The following is a 14,670-nucleotide window of genomic DNA, read 5'->3' as shown; positions in this document are numbered from 1 at the left end:
AAAGTAGGTTGCATGTGAACTTAGGAATTGTTTTTCTAGTTTATTTGTTTTACCTAAAACCCATCAATAATATGTACTGTAATTCACATAGTTAATCTTACATATAAAATTTTCACAAGGTTAACATATAAACAATGTAAATTGTTATTACATTAACATTTAATCATTTAGACCAAAAGAAATGAAGTAAATGTATGAAATGTCAATGTACTTTCAATTCTTTATTCAGAGTAAAATATAATCACTTCCCCCCACCCACACACCAATATCATATTTTTAATAAAACATGTAATTGTATAACATACATGTAGACATTCACATGAAAATATAAACATCTTTTAAGTATTTAGTAAAGTTCATTATATTTGATATAGAAACTACCATCAAATTGTAACATAACAAGCATGTATATGTTCTTAAAGAAATTAAAGTGCATCTAAACTTATACTAATAATGAATAAAAACTAAGTTTTAAGTTTTACACTTCTTTTTCCAATCCTTAAAGTACTATATCCTTTCTCCCCTTTTTTCCCATCCCTTGTCGAGCAAATCTTTTATTTCTTCATTAGTCTTTTTTTGCAAACTTATCTGTTTGTGCAATGATTTTTGACCTTTGTGTGTTTGCGTCACTCAATAGTATCTTTGTCAAATACTTAATGCGTAAATCGTTTAACACACTTTGTTGTTGTTTTGATTCTTTTGGCAATCCACATGTCCAATTTACTATTTTATCTCCCATTTATGTCTCCAAATGACGCATGCAAAAACCTCCACAGTCAACATGATTATCCCTCGTGCACCAATTCATGTTCACCCTTTCTGGTTCAACACCCTCCAAAGTTAAAGGTGATTTGTGACTGACCCTCATCAAGTACCTACTAAAAAGTATTTTCTGCAAAATAGAAATCATCATTTTTTATAGTTATTATTTTATTTAGATTATCAGTCTATTAAAACTTATATTTATAATTTAAATTTAATATTCTTACCAATTTATTAGGTGCATCACGATAAGCTCTAGAAAACTTTGCAACTGAATTCCTATTGTCAATGACATCAACCGTTGGTTCCTCTAAGTTTATGCAGATCATGTAAAAGTGATTTTTTTGAGGAACTGGTAAAAACACCTGTTTAATAATTTAAATTGTTAAACTTTGTTAAAAATATGTAATATATTCCACAAAAAGAGCAGTTTATTACCAAGCGAACTTTTTCAAATGTCATAAGTTCTTTGTCATTATTCATTGCATCTTTGATATTTGAATCAAATTTATCAACTCTTTGATTGAAATGGATATTTTTGTCATATATGAACTGTCTCTGCAAAAAATTATATATATATATATATATATATATATATATATATATATATATATATATATATATATATATATCTTTAAAGAGTAAATTGTTAAATTCACAATAAGTTAAATTTTAAATTTTAAATTATTCACACTATGAATTATAATGGGATTCACTGTGTGAATTTTATTACTTATTCAGAACTATTGAAAATTGTATTTATTATATTATCAACATTATCATGATATATATATTTTTAATTAACTTACCACAATTGATGTATCAAAGAAATATCAATTCAGTGTAGAATTTGATTTAAGCTTTTCTTCATAGCTCAAAATATTAGTCCAAGCATCAATGACATGTGCATGTACCCATAATCTTGCCTGCATTGTTTCAATCATTCCTCTTCCAAGCACATACCCTCTCTTAGTCTGAAATACCTTGTCACTTAATTTGTAATCAAATAAAACAAAAAAGCAGTTAATAGAAAATTAATTTGTATTTGTATTTTATATACTATTGTATTTAAATAAAAGATAACATGAATTATTAACTGCTATTACCAATTCTGGAAAAAAATCTATCTGATACTTTTACTTCATCTAGATCTACAAATTTTGATGCACATACCTGTTTTTTATTATAAGGAGAAGATAGCTTCAGTGATGGTTTTTTTAATCTTTTTCCTACTTCTCTTTTTTGTCTTCATCATCTTCAATTCCCAAGATATTGTTGTCATATTCTGTTTTTTCTAAATCATAACTTTCTCCTTCATCAAGTTTTCATCTTTTATTTCTTTCTTCATGTGTTTATCTTCACTGCTTTCATCTCCTTCCCGAAACTCTTGTGTTAGACCAAGACCAAGTCCAAGTGAAAAACTAGGCATTGATGATTTTATAGTATTTTTTATTTTTTTATCATCTGTTTTTTGTTCTCTAAAACTTTTTACATTTTCAAAATCATCATAATTATCAAAATTTAAAATACATTGAATAGAATTGGCAGTCTCATGCACTATTGGATCATTGTACATATTTTCTGGTGTTATCGTGATTGTTTGATTTTTTATTTCATGTTCATTCAAATTCTCTTTGCTTTTTTTCATCTTCATCCCTGTCACCTTTTACATCATCTTCATTTTGAGTTTTATAAATGAATTCTTGTTCAAAGAATTTCTTCATATCTTTCAACTCATCGCTTTCTGTGAATTTTGTTGTTGAAAACTCAATTAACTTTCCAAACTTCATTTTATCATTCACTAGTTTTTTGTAATCCTTTTTCGCTTTGAATACCAATTCATGTGAAATGAGATAAAAATGTCAAAGAAAATGATTTTTTTAACTTTTTTCTATAATAAATTACAGTTTCAGAATATGAATGCATTGATGAGGTATCACATTTTTACTGCATTTTAATAAATTACATATTCACTTTGTGAATTTATTATAGAGAAAGTAATAAAATACACTTTTATATTCACAATGTGAATCACTTTATGAATTTCATTTTAACTACAATTTTATAACATATATCTGTAATTTAACTTCAATTTTTTTAAATTATATAGATTATTAACTTACATTGAGTTTCATATCTTCATTTTCATCGGTGTCAGATTCTTCATCATTCTCTATAACATCATCATTCCATTCCAAAGTTCCAAAGTCACCACTCTTTAACTCAGCTTTTTCCCTTTTCACCATCATTTCATAATCCCAAAAATGTGATGCATGTATTTGTCTTTTTTCATTCTTATCATTTCTCATAAACTCCATATAAGCTAGCTGTTTATGTAAACAAAATTATAATTAATTAGTTTTCTTATAATAATATAAATAAAAGTGTTAATTATAAGAATTTTCCTTACCAATAATACAAGAAGTGGCCCACAATAGTAGTTTCCTCTATCGGTTTCATCCCATGTCGTCTTTGACGTTTTCAAGCAATTGGTTATAAAACCACACCAGTCAATTTCTCTCATAGGTCTTTTGCCTAACAAATGTGGCAATACTGTTGTCTTACAAGTTCCAGGCTTATTCTGTTCACAAATGGTATATATATCTTTTCCACCTAGAGGAATTCCAAGCAAATCATGAACATGTTCTGGTGTTATGTCTATCTTTGCATTAGGTAGATGGATTTTCATATCTGATGGATTGAATGAATTCACAACAAAACGTGCCAATTTCCCAGAAATTCCATTGGTTGCAATTCTCAGCAAAGATCCCAATCCCATTTCTTTGATAGCTTTTCTCTGTTTTTGTTTATAGATTTAACAATACCATAAAACTTCTTTGGGCTCATTCTTGTTCTCAAAGATACTTTGTCATTTGGATTTATTGGCACTTTTGCCTTTTTTTCTTTGACTACTTCCAGAGTTTTTGTTTTTGTTTTTCTTTTTCCTGTTAGTCAATAATATTCATAAGCTTCTAATAATATAACATATATAATATATAATAACTAACAATACAAGAAATTCACATGTGAATTTGTTTTGCAAAATATAATATAATACATAAAATAAACATGTGAATTTGTTTATAACTTTGTAAATTAAACATGTGAATAGTAATAAACAAACTTGTTATTTTTTCATCAGATTCTTTCTTTACAAGGCTATCTTCAACTTTAATAGGAGTCACAGATTTTATGTATTCAATCATTTTAAGTCTTGGACTCTGTCTGATTTCTGTTCATGTTTTAACAAATTTATAAAGAATTAATTTTATAATACCAAATTCAAATATAATTTTATAAATACTAACCTTAAGTTGTTTTCTTTTCAGGTGTCTTGAAAACAGATTTTTCTTGCTTCATCGACTTTTTCGTTTTTGTTTTATGTAATCTTGGACTCTGTCTGATTTCTGTTCATTTAAAAAAAATTAAAGATAATTGGTATTATATATCAAAGTAAATTATAATTTTATAAATACTAAACTTGAGTTGTTTTCTTTTCAAGTGTCTTCAAAACAGATTCATCTTGCTTCATCATTTTTTTTGTTTGCTTTTTTTGAATCTCATCAGCTTCTAAACTTTTTTCTTTTTCAACATTTTCTTTAATAGTCTTTTCATCTTCATTTTTTCTTAACCTATTAACTATTTCCACCATGGTTCTCCTTGCTGTGTTTTTGGTATATTTTGTTGAACCTTCAACTACATAATGTGAAATTTTTAATATGAATGTCAAAAATATAAGTAGTATTAATACATGTCAAACAATATAAAATTGAACATGTGATGATCAAATTGCAAAAACTTTTTAGAAATTCACATTGTCAATCTATTAGGCTATGAGCTATATTCAAGATTCACATTGTGAATTTATGCATTTAACAACAAAAGAGTTTGAGGTTCACCAAATGATGTACACATACACATGGTGAATTTTTACAATTACATTGAGCATAGTGAAATACAAACAAAGTGTTGATCAACTTGCAAAAAAAATATGTTTTTAAGAGATTCACATTGTGAATCTGTTTGAATGTGACATACACATCCAAGATTCACATTGTGAATTTATGCATTTAACAACAAAAGAGTTTGAGGTTCACCAAATGATGTACACATACACATGGTGAATTTTTACAATTACATTGAGCATAGTGAAATACAAACAAAGTGTTGATCAACTTGCAAAAAAAATATGTTTTTAAGAGATTCACATTGTGAATCTGTTTGAATGTGACATACACATCCAAGATTCACATTGTGAATTTATGCATTTAACAACAAAAGTGTTTGAGTTTCACCAAATGATGTACACATACACATGGTGAATTTTTACAATTACATTGTGCATAGTCAAATACAAACAAAAGTGTTGATCAACTTGCAAAATAAAAAACAAACATTTTTTTAGCAGATTCACTTGGTGAATCTGTGTGAATGTGACATACACATCCAAGATTCACATTGTGAATTTATGCATTTAACAGCAAAAGTGTTTGAGTTTCATCAAATGATGTACACATACACATGGTGAATTTTTACAATTACATTGTGCATAGTCAAATACAAACAAAAGTGTTGATTAACTTGCAAAAGAAAAAACAAACATTTTTTTTAAGAGATTCACATTGTGAATCTATGTGAATGTGACATACACATCCAAGATTCACATTGTGAATTTATGCATTTAACAGAAAAAGTGTTTGAATTTCACCAAATGATGTACACATACACATGGTGAATATTTACAATTACACTGTGCATAGTCAAATACAAACAAAAGTGTTGATCAACTTGCAACAAAAACAATTTTTTTTAGAGATTCACATTGTGAATCTGTGTGAATGTGACATACACATCCAAGATTCACATTGTGAATTTATGCATTTAACAGCAAAAGTGTTTGAGTTTCACTAAATGATGTACACATACACATGGTGAATTTTTACAATTACATTGTGCATAGTCAAATACAAACAAAAGTGTTGATCAAGTTGCAAAAAGAAACAATTTTTTTTAAGAGATTCACATTGTGAATCTGTGTGAATGTGACATACACATCCAAGATTCACATTGTGAATTAATGCATTTAACAGCAAAAGTGTTTGAGTTTCACCAAATGATGTACACATACACATGGTGCATTTTTACGATTACATTGTGCATAGTCAAATACAAACAAAAGTGTTGATAAACTTGCAAAAAAAAAATATGTTTTTAAGAGATTCACATTGTGAATCTGTGTGAATGTGACATACACATCCAATATTCACATTGTGAATTAGTTTTTTTTTAATAAATGTGTAGTATATGATTAGATAATTAGTTATTTTAATCTGAATGCAAATGTTCTAACCTTTTTTTTATCTTGAATATGTTCAATTTTTTCACTTGTAGTTGAAGGTAGAACATCTTTTAGACTTCTTGTCAATTTCATTCGTTTCTTATTTTCCTTTTTTTCATTGATCTTTTCTTCATTTCCTGTTTTTGATTAACAAATTAATTCAAACATCAATTTCATGGTATGGAAGTTAAGATTTATTCACATTGTGAATTCAATTTGAATCAAAACATTACCAATGCAACTCTTTATAAATTTACAATGAGAAGCACAATAAGAGATACAATATGAATTAAACACATAGATACACAATGTGAATTTCACAAGATGAAAAAAATCAAATGTATATGATAAATCACCCTGTAAATTCACAATTTGAATAAATGATATGTTAAATTGATATATAATCATGATTCACTTTGTGAATTGTGAAATAATATAATACTCAGAAGCATTGAATCCTTTCAAAATAATCAAATGTAAATCATAAAGCACACAGTGAATTCAAAATGTGAAATTAGTTTTTCAGTTTAATGAATAAATTCAGAAACCACTTAGATTCACAAAGTTTTTAGGAAATTACGATTTGTAATTTAGATATTCATGATTTCTGTATCGATTTCAAGAAATTTATATCATTAGGTTTTTGGTAATTATACGAATTCTCAAAAGTTCATGAAATTTGGGTTTCGATTTACTTAATAAACTTAGATTCGAGTTAGATTCGCAAAGTTTTAGGAAATTTCAATTTGTAATATAGATATTCATTAGGTTTTCGTTATGTATACAAATTATTAAAAGTTCATCATCCGACGAGGGTTTCATATCAGTCTAAAACGATTTTGTTAATAAAATAGTGTATTAACAAATTCATCGAATACATAATCTAACAGATAGTTTACATATGTCGTTTTGAAATATATCAATCGAAAAAGTATAATGTTGAAAATGGATTAAATGAGATAATCGAAAGTGAATAGCAGTCAAATATACCTTCTAGATTCATTTTGACGAACTTTTCGGGAAGATTCACTGTGGATATTGACTGAATCGTCGCCGGAGATTCGTTTGAAATCGATGTCGTCGGTGGAGTAAAAGATCGCTTTCAATGAGAGGGTAAAATCGATTTCACTGAATTGAAACTGATGAACTAACGACGCTACTTAACAGTGAGAGTTAAAAAGTTTTAGTTTGATGACAATGCCCCCTTAAGTTACGTGTAATGTTATAACCAACTGCACACTATTGTTTTTCATACTTTTACATCTCAAATCCAATGGTTGTTAATATTTTGATCCAACCATCTTAATAGGTTCCTTGGTTCCTCCACCCATATTGATTCTTTATTGAACTCGTCCCTATATATATATATATATATATATATATATATATATATATATATATATATATATATATATATATAGGGTTAGGTTATTTTGTTTTCACTATCTACTGTGTGCATGTATGATTGATTATGGACCAATCATTTTAGTTATTTTAAGAAAGTAATTAATGCATATTAAATGTTGAAGATATAATGGATATTAATTACATTTTTAGTATTTAATATACATTAATTACTTCCTTAAAATAACTAAAACAATTGGTCCAGAATCAATAATACATGCACACAATAGATAGTGAAAACATTTGAACCTAACTCTCTCTCTCTCTCTCTATATATATATATATATATATATATATATATATATATATATATATATATATATATATATATATATATATATATATATGGGTGAGATCGTCATAGAAACAAAATAAATCATGAAACCATAAAACCATAAAACCAATTTATTAACCATTGAATCATATTAAATTCATTTAAGACGTTATGGTAAATGGAAATCAGGGGTGTAACTAATTAGGGCAAGGCCCACCCAGACAAAAGTAAGGTTATATATATATATATATATATATATATATATATATATATATATATATATATATATATATATATATATATATATATATATATATATATATATATATATATATATATATATATATATATATATATATATATATATTAAACAAAAAGATTTAGGGTTGTGATATGGCTAATTCAATTCAAAACTTGAAATTAGTAGAAGGGGTTACATTGTTGTAAAACAACATCGTATGCAATTTAAATAAACAATTTAGTTAATAATGTATATATAGTTATTTTGTTATCATTATCATATTGTGTATATTATTTGGTCTACCCTAAAACAAAATCTTCGCTACGCCGGTGATGGAAATAGTATTTAACTAAGAGTTAAATAAAAATATATATTAACCATTGGATCAGAACGTAGTATGTGTTCATTTCGGAACATACTCAGATTAATGTTCATAACTTAATATATTTATACAAAATCCTAGAATTAGTCAAGCTCATCCGTTCACAGCGGAACATGTACAAATGTTATGATCAAACATGAATATTAGAATATTCAATTTACATATGTTCATAAACCAACATTAATTCCGAAAGTAATTATAATCATTAAAACTTTTATAATATGCATATGTTCGCGGATGAACACTATTACAAAAACCCAGCAATTGATCATGTTTATACAAATCAAGTACTAAACATACACATGTTCGATTACGAATATATATGTTTTTTGCTTTCCGAATCATCTCAACGTCAAAGCTATTCCTCAAACGCGCGCGCTATATATATATATATATATATATATATATATATATATATATATATATATATATATATATATATATATATATATATATATATATATATATATATATATATATATATATATATATATATATAACTTCAGAACAAACATATGAAAAACTGTTTATATAACATGTTTCAATTAAGAATTTTGTTATAGTAAACTTATGAAAACAACAAAAAAGTTTATATTAGTTTAAATTTGAGAAGTTCTAGTGTAAAAAATGTTCAACGCCAAAAATTAAGAATACTAACTTTATACATGAAAACTAAATACAATAGTTGCTTTTTATTTTAATTTCTCATTTGTAACAAATCACAAAAACTTCCATAAAATTATAATAAAACAAATATAAGAATCATATGCCATCTGTTGGATAAAAAATTGTTCCACACAAAACAATAAATAATACTTAAGATATATGCATCCATGCCGCCTGTTGCATCCACTATGCACCCACCAAATAAATAACACATGTAGTTTTTTTATTTTTTTTTTATTGTTTTTCATACAATCCTATGAAAATAATGGACTAACTTCAAACATAAAAACTTCAAACATAAAAAGAAGAAGGGATAACGAATTAGGAGGATAATTAGGTTTCCAGTTTGTTCGTATTAGGTCACTAAGGTTTTTTTTTTGTGCGTATTAGACCAATATGGTTGTTATTACCGTTTAGAAATACTCATTTTTACCGGTTTTTTCTTATTTAACCGGTAAAAATAACTATTTCTAAACGGTAATAACAACCATATTGGTATAATACGCACAAAAAACCGTAATGACCTAATACGGATAAATTGGAAACCTAATTATCCTCCTAAGCCATTAACCCTAATTATTTAGAAAACATGCTTACTAATCAATGTGACTGACTTGTTTGACTGAAAATAGTTGCTTCTATTTAAACTTATCACACAATCCTTTCAGAATTTCCAAGTCCAAAAACTCATATGATTGATGATCTTCATTACATAAATCTGCAACATTTTATCAATAACTTCTTTTTTTGTCATTTAAATGTTTACATGAACACATCCATATGTACAAAAACAATCTCACTTTGATACCTCCCATCAATGTCTACATTTGATAACGAATGGAAATGTAAAACCAACAGAGACTTGCAAATGATGTCTATTATCAATTATTTTATAAACAACAAAACCACAACATGAACTAAGAAATTGAAGTTGCAAAATGAATAAAAAATCAGCATTAAACAGACACATACAGACTATATACATCACATAAACGAAATAAAGCATGAAACTTAATGACAAGAAAAGTAAAAAACTTAAAGGAGACTTTATAGAAAGAAAGATCACCCTTACTTGTCACAAATGGTTGAAGACATCAACAAGAATATCAATCTGACCTTGGAATCCACATGTTGTCTGATCATGACTTCAGTAGTTCGTCTACTAAATCGTAAGAATTGCAATTGAACTCTATTAGCATTTGAAAAGGGAATTAGGGTTTCAGAGAAGACGACGAAGGGTTTTCAAATTTTTTTGACCATTTCTCGATTTGTGCGTGTCATCCTTGTGCATGGGTCATGCTAATCTTTTATGTATCGTACCAATTTTATTGGATGTCCCCGAAGGGACGACTATAGATGAAGAGCTTCGCCATATAGAGGATAAGTAGGTTCTTCTTTTGGTCGATATGGGACAACATGAGTTCTAAACGAACTACTTTACTGTTGGCGGTCATATATTCTTAATGTCTTTAAAATTAGGGTTAATGACTTAGGAGGGTAATTAGGTTTCCAGTTTGTCCGTATTAGATCACTAAGGTTTTTTATGTGCGTATTACACCAATACGGTTGTTATTACCATTTAGAAATAGTCATTTTTACCGGTTAAACAGGAAGAAACCGGTAAAAAGGACTATTTATAAACGGTAATAACAACCATATTGGTCTAATACACACAAAAAAAACCTTAGTGACCTAATACGGACAAACTACAAACCTAATTACCCTCCTAAGTCATTGTCCCAAAGAAGAAAACTTACACTGGATGATGAAACCTTTAGCCGTCGTTTCTGATAATATTTAAAACAAATAAAATTGGCAAACTCATCCATGAAAGCATCACCATTGTCTTGAAGTAGGATCTTCCGTATAGAAATTTTTTTTATTGTATCATTAACAAAATTCCATAACATTATGAATGTCAAGAATGTTGTCCTAAGGCAAAGGAGCCGATTAGCAAAAGCATGAGATCGGCGGTGATGGCTTACGTTTAGGGGGAGATGTGAATTTTAGGATAATAAAATAATCCAATAATTAATATTGTGAATTAATTATGAAATTTTGTAAATCACAATGACCAATTATGAAATAATCCAAAAGAGTTTTTTAGGGACAGTTATTTCTTTAATTATGTTGTAAACTAATTATGAAATTATGTAAATCACAATGACCAATTATGAAATAGATCATTTTTATGATCTATGATTCAATTTTAATGATGCAAAATTTTTTTTCCAATTTTTTTTACTCCTGAATATAATACTATGCTTGATTTTATGATTTATATTTTTGTAGATTCTTTTTTAATTTTTTTAAGGTGTCCTCACGAGTACTCACCGAAAAGAGAGTCCTCCAAATTAAGATTTATGGTTTCAAACAATGATTTGTGTTTGATATTATGCTTATATCAAGTATTTCTATTCTAGTCTATGATTCATCGGCAATCCTTGTCTCATGGTGAGATTATGAAATGTTGAATTAAACTTAACCTTATATCAAGTATTTCTATTCTATGTTCCATGCTTGAAATCCCACATGGAACGTAACCACTTGTCTAGTTTTGGTATTCCAACATTCTTTAAGGAATCGGAAAGTAATATGATTATTTGATGTCATAATTAGTGTTCAAATGAATTGTAAATGTTCCTTGAAATGTTGACTTTTGGTATTAAGCTATATATCAGGTTTAAAGCTTTCAAGAAACGTTTTCCTCATAAAAATGGTTTTTACATGTGTTAGTATATGTAGAATCAAGTCAATTGGTTCTATAAAGAATTTCGTTCACTTTTGGAAATTTCGTTCTCACGGAATGTGATTTTTATAAAATCTAGATGTTTAATGTTAATATAAGGAAATGAGCCATAAGCAATATTTCTTAATGTATTTTGAAGTTTTAACTATTTTGATGTCCATTAGTCATTTGAATTGTTTTGTAGTGTTATTGGAAGTTGGCTGGCTAAATGAGAAATAAATCCCAAAATCATATTTGTTCCAATTTTATGATTGTGAGCTTTTGTGTTGATTCTATAACAATCCTTTGGTCCCTTTTGGAATCCTAATTTCACTTTAGATCATTTCTAGCGTATTTTGAGCTTATAATGGTAAGTTTGTTGGAATAGTGTCTAAGGCTGCAACTATATTAGGCAAGTATTTGACCCGATTGTGCATGGTCCTTTTGGGTTGCCTTCACCATAGCAACTTGACAAGATGATTTATAATGAGAGAAGAAATATTATTAATATATTATGAGAATAATATAAGGATTAATAATATTGTTATTTGATTAATATAAGTCATAAATTAATTAGGAATTAATTTGGTGACTTAAAGAGATTAATTAAACAAAAGGGCATAAACTGTCAATTGTATGATAGTTGTACTTTGGGCTATAATCCCTTATGGATAAGGGGTGGAGGGTTTTTGGGTTTGGAAGGACCTAGAAATCGTCCAAGGCTTATCATTAGGGAGATTGGATTGCTTAGGGCCTAAGTTATCCAATTAGGGTGTAAGGGTGAAACCCTAGGAGGCTCACTAGTATAAATAGACCCATGGGGTCAAGGAAATCGACACTCTTGCCTTTGAAGAAACCATGGCCGATTTCTTTCCCTCTTCTCTCTCTCTCTCTCTCTCTCTCTCTCTCTCTTTAATCATCCTCTTGCTAAGTTGGTGTTTGTAAGCCATTAGAGGAGTGACAATTGTGACTCTAAGCTCCAAGGACAAGAAGATTCAAGCAAGCAACTCAAGGTAATCTTCTAGGTCTGTTTTTCATATATGATTTGGATGTTCTTCATTAGATCTATCAATCAAAGTCTTGGATATATTGCATGTTCAATTAGAGAAACCTAGATCCAAGCATTAGGGTTTGTATGTGCACATAGGAATGTTCTTATGGCTCAAACCCATCAGTGGTATTAGAGCCTTGATTGGTTTCTATTGAATGGATGCATTGGTTGCTTGATTGTTGATTGAAAAATTCGTTTTTTTCCATCTGCCTGATGAACTCGGCGAGTACCATAGTGGACTCGGTGAGTAGGCCTCAACTCGGCGAGTCCATGGTGGTACTCGGCGAGTTCGAGCATCAGATGGAGCTATTTTCGGGTTTTCTTCCTGTTTATCTTTTGGAAACTTGCCTTTATCTCTATGGGTCAATATAAATCCGATTTTAATGTATATTAGAGTATATCCTTGACCTACTAAAAGATATTTATCAATTAATTGAATAATAATTTCCATATATGATATTAATTGATTATTTTAATTGAATTGGTAAATTGTTTTGCAAGAAACATTTAAATAAATCAAATATGGATAATTATGAGATTAAATGGTTAATTTGAATTATTTGTTATTTGATCCCTTACGTTTTGAAAAGTTTAAAACTTGTCCTCAAGTTTTGGAATTTATGTTTTGTGATTAAAAGTTTAATTTAGACAACTTAAATTTCAAACCCTAGAATTTTAAAAGGTTAAAATTCAACCCTATACTTATATGATATTACAAGAGTAATATATATATATATATATATATATATATATATATATATATATATATATATATATATATATATATATATATATAGACCGGCTTCGTGAATGAGGCCTACTAACGGTAAGACTAGCATTTTAATTATATATATATATATATATATATATATATATATATATATATATATATATATATATATATATGTATAATTAAAATGCTAGTCTTACCGTTAGTAGGCCTCATTCACGAAGCCGGTCTATAAGGTGGGTATAAGGTTGCGGCCTATAAAATGACGCTTAATGGGTGTACACTCACACCCACCGCTTGCTTGATCGGTGGATGGTCGTTAGCCGAACGGGTAGGATAGGGCAACTCTCTCTCCTCATTAATAAGTATAATGAACACATAAAGTAACTAAACTATTTTCTAAAATTCCCAATCCTAGTTACTTTAGGAAAAGTGAATTGATGCAATCCCATGAAATTACACTTTGCACCCTTGCCTAGAAGTTAGTGGAGCGTGTGTGGTTTACCGGCACACTAATTGGTTCTAAGCATAGGTGGCAAATGGTGATTCATTTTTTATCATAGTTCGGTGGAGCGTGTGTGGTTTACTGGCACATCGAATAGGTGTTTGTTACAATGAAGTCACCGTGTAGATTTGCATGGTTATTCACACCCACTTTGTGATCCTCGGTATCCCAGTCACAAACGAGAGGGGCATAACGAGATTTAAACATGCCATTGAAAAGTTCAATGAATCTCATCGAAACCTAGGAATTCTCAATACATTTAGAACTTAAAGTTATGTTTTGTGATGGAGAATTAGTGAATCGTCATTCACTTACCCTCAAATTGTTTGCATGTTAGATTACGGCATCCCTTTTTCTAATATGTAAATATTGTTGTTGGATCCTAGCCCTAATTCTTCTTATTGCGTGATAATTAGGGATTCAAATTCTAATCAATCTTTGTCCTTTCTATTTGTAGATGTCGAACGAGAACAACGCTGCTGCTAGTTCATTCACATTGATGAGCCTTTTCCAAAAGGTGACTTTTGATGGAACGAACTTTAGCGAATGGATAAGATACATTCGCATGATTGCTCGCTACGAGGACAAA

At 28.5% G+C, this 14,670-nt stretch overlaps 1 non-coding gene across 1 annotated transcript; it reads right to left on the bottom strand.

The window, feature by feature from the left end:
• Positions 1-10,312: 10,312 nt before the first annotated feature.
• Positions 10,313-10,415, bottom strand: LOC145096571 (U6 spliceosomal RNA). The gene has a single exon (XR_013703946.1). It is a non-coding gene; the product is annotated as a U6 spliceosomal RNA (small nuclear RNA).
• Between the last annotated feature and the right edge of the window lie 4,255 nt (positions 10,416-14,670).

The sequence above is a fragment of the Lactuca serriola genome, chromosome 3, assembly GCF_051521515.1.
Source record: "Lactuca serriola cultivar US96UC23 chromosome 3, Lser_US96UC23_V15, whole genome shotgun sequence".
Taxonomy (NCBI): Eukaryota; Viridiplantae; Streptophyta; class Magnoliopsida; order Asterales; family Asteraceae; genus Lactuca; species Lactuca serriola.
This window is presented reverse-complemented; position numbering and strand designations above follow the sequence as displayed.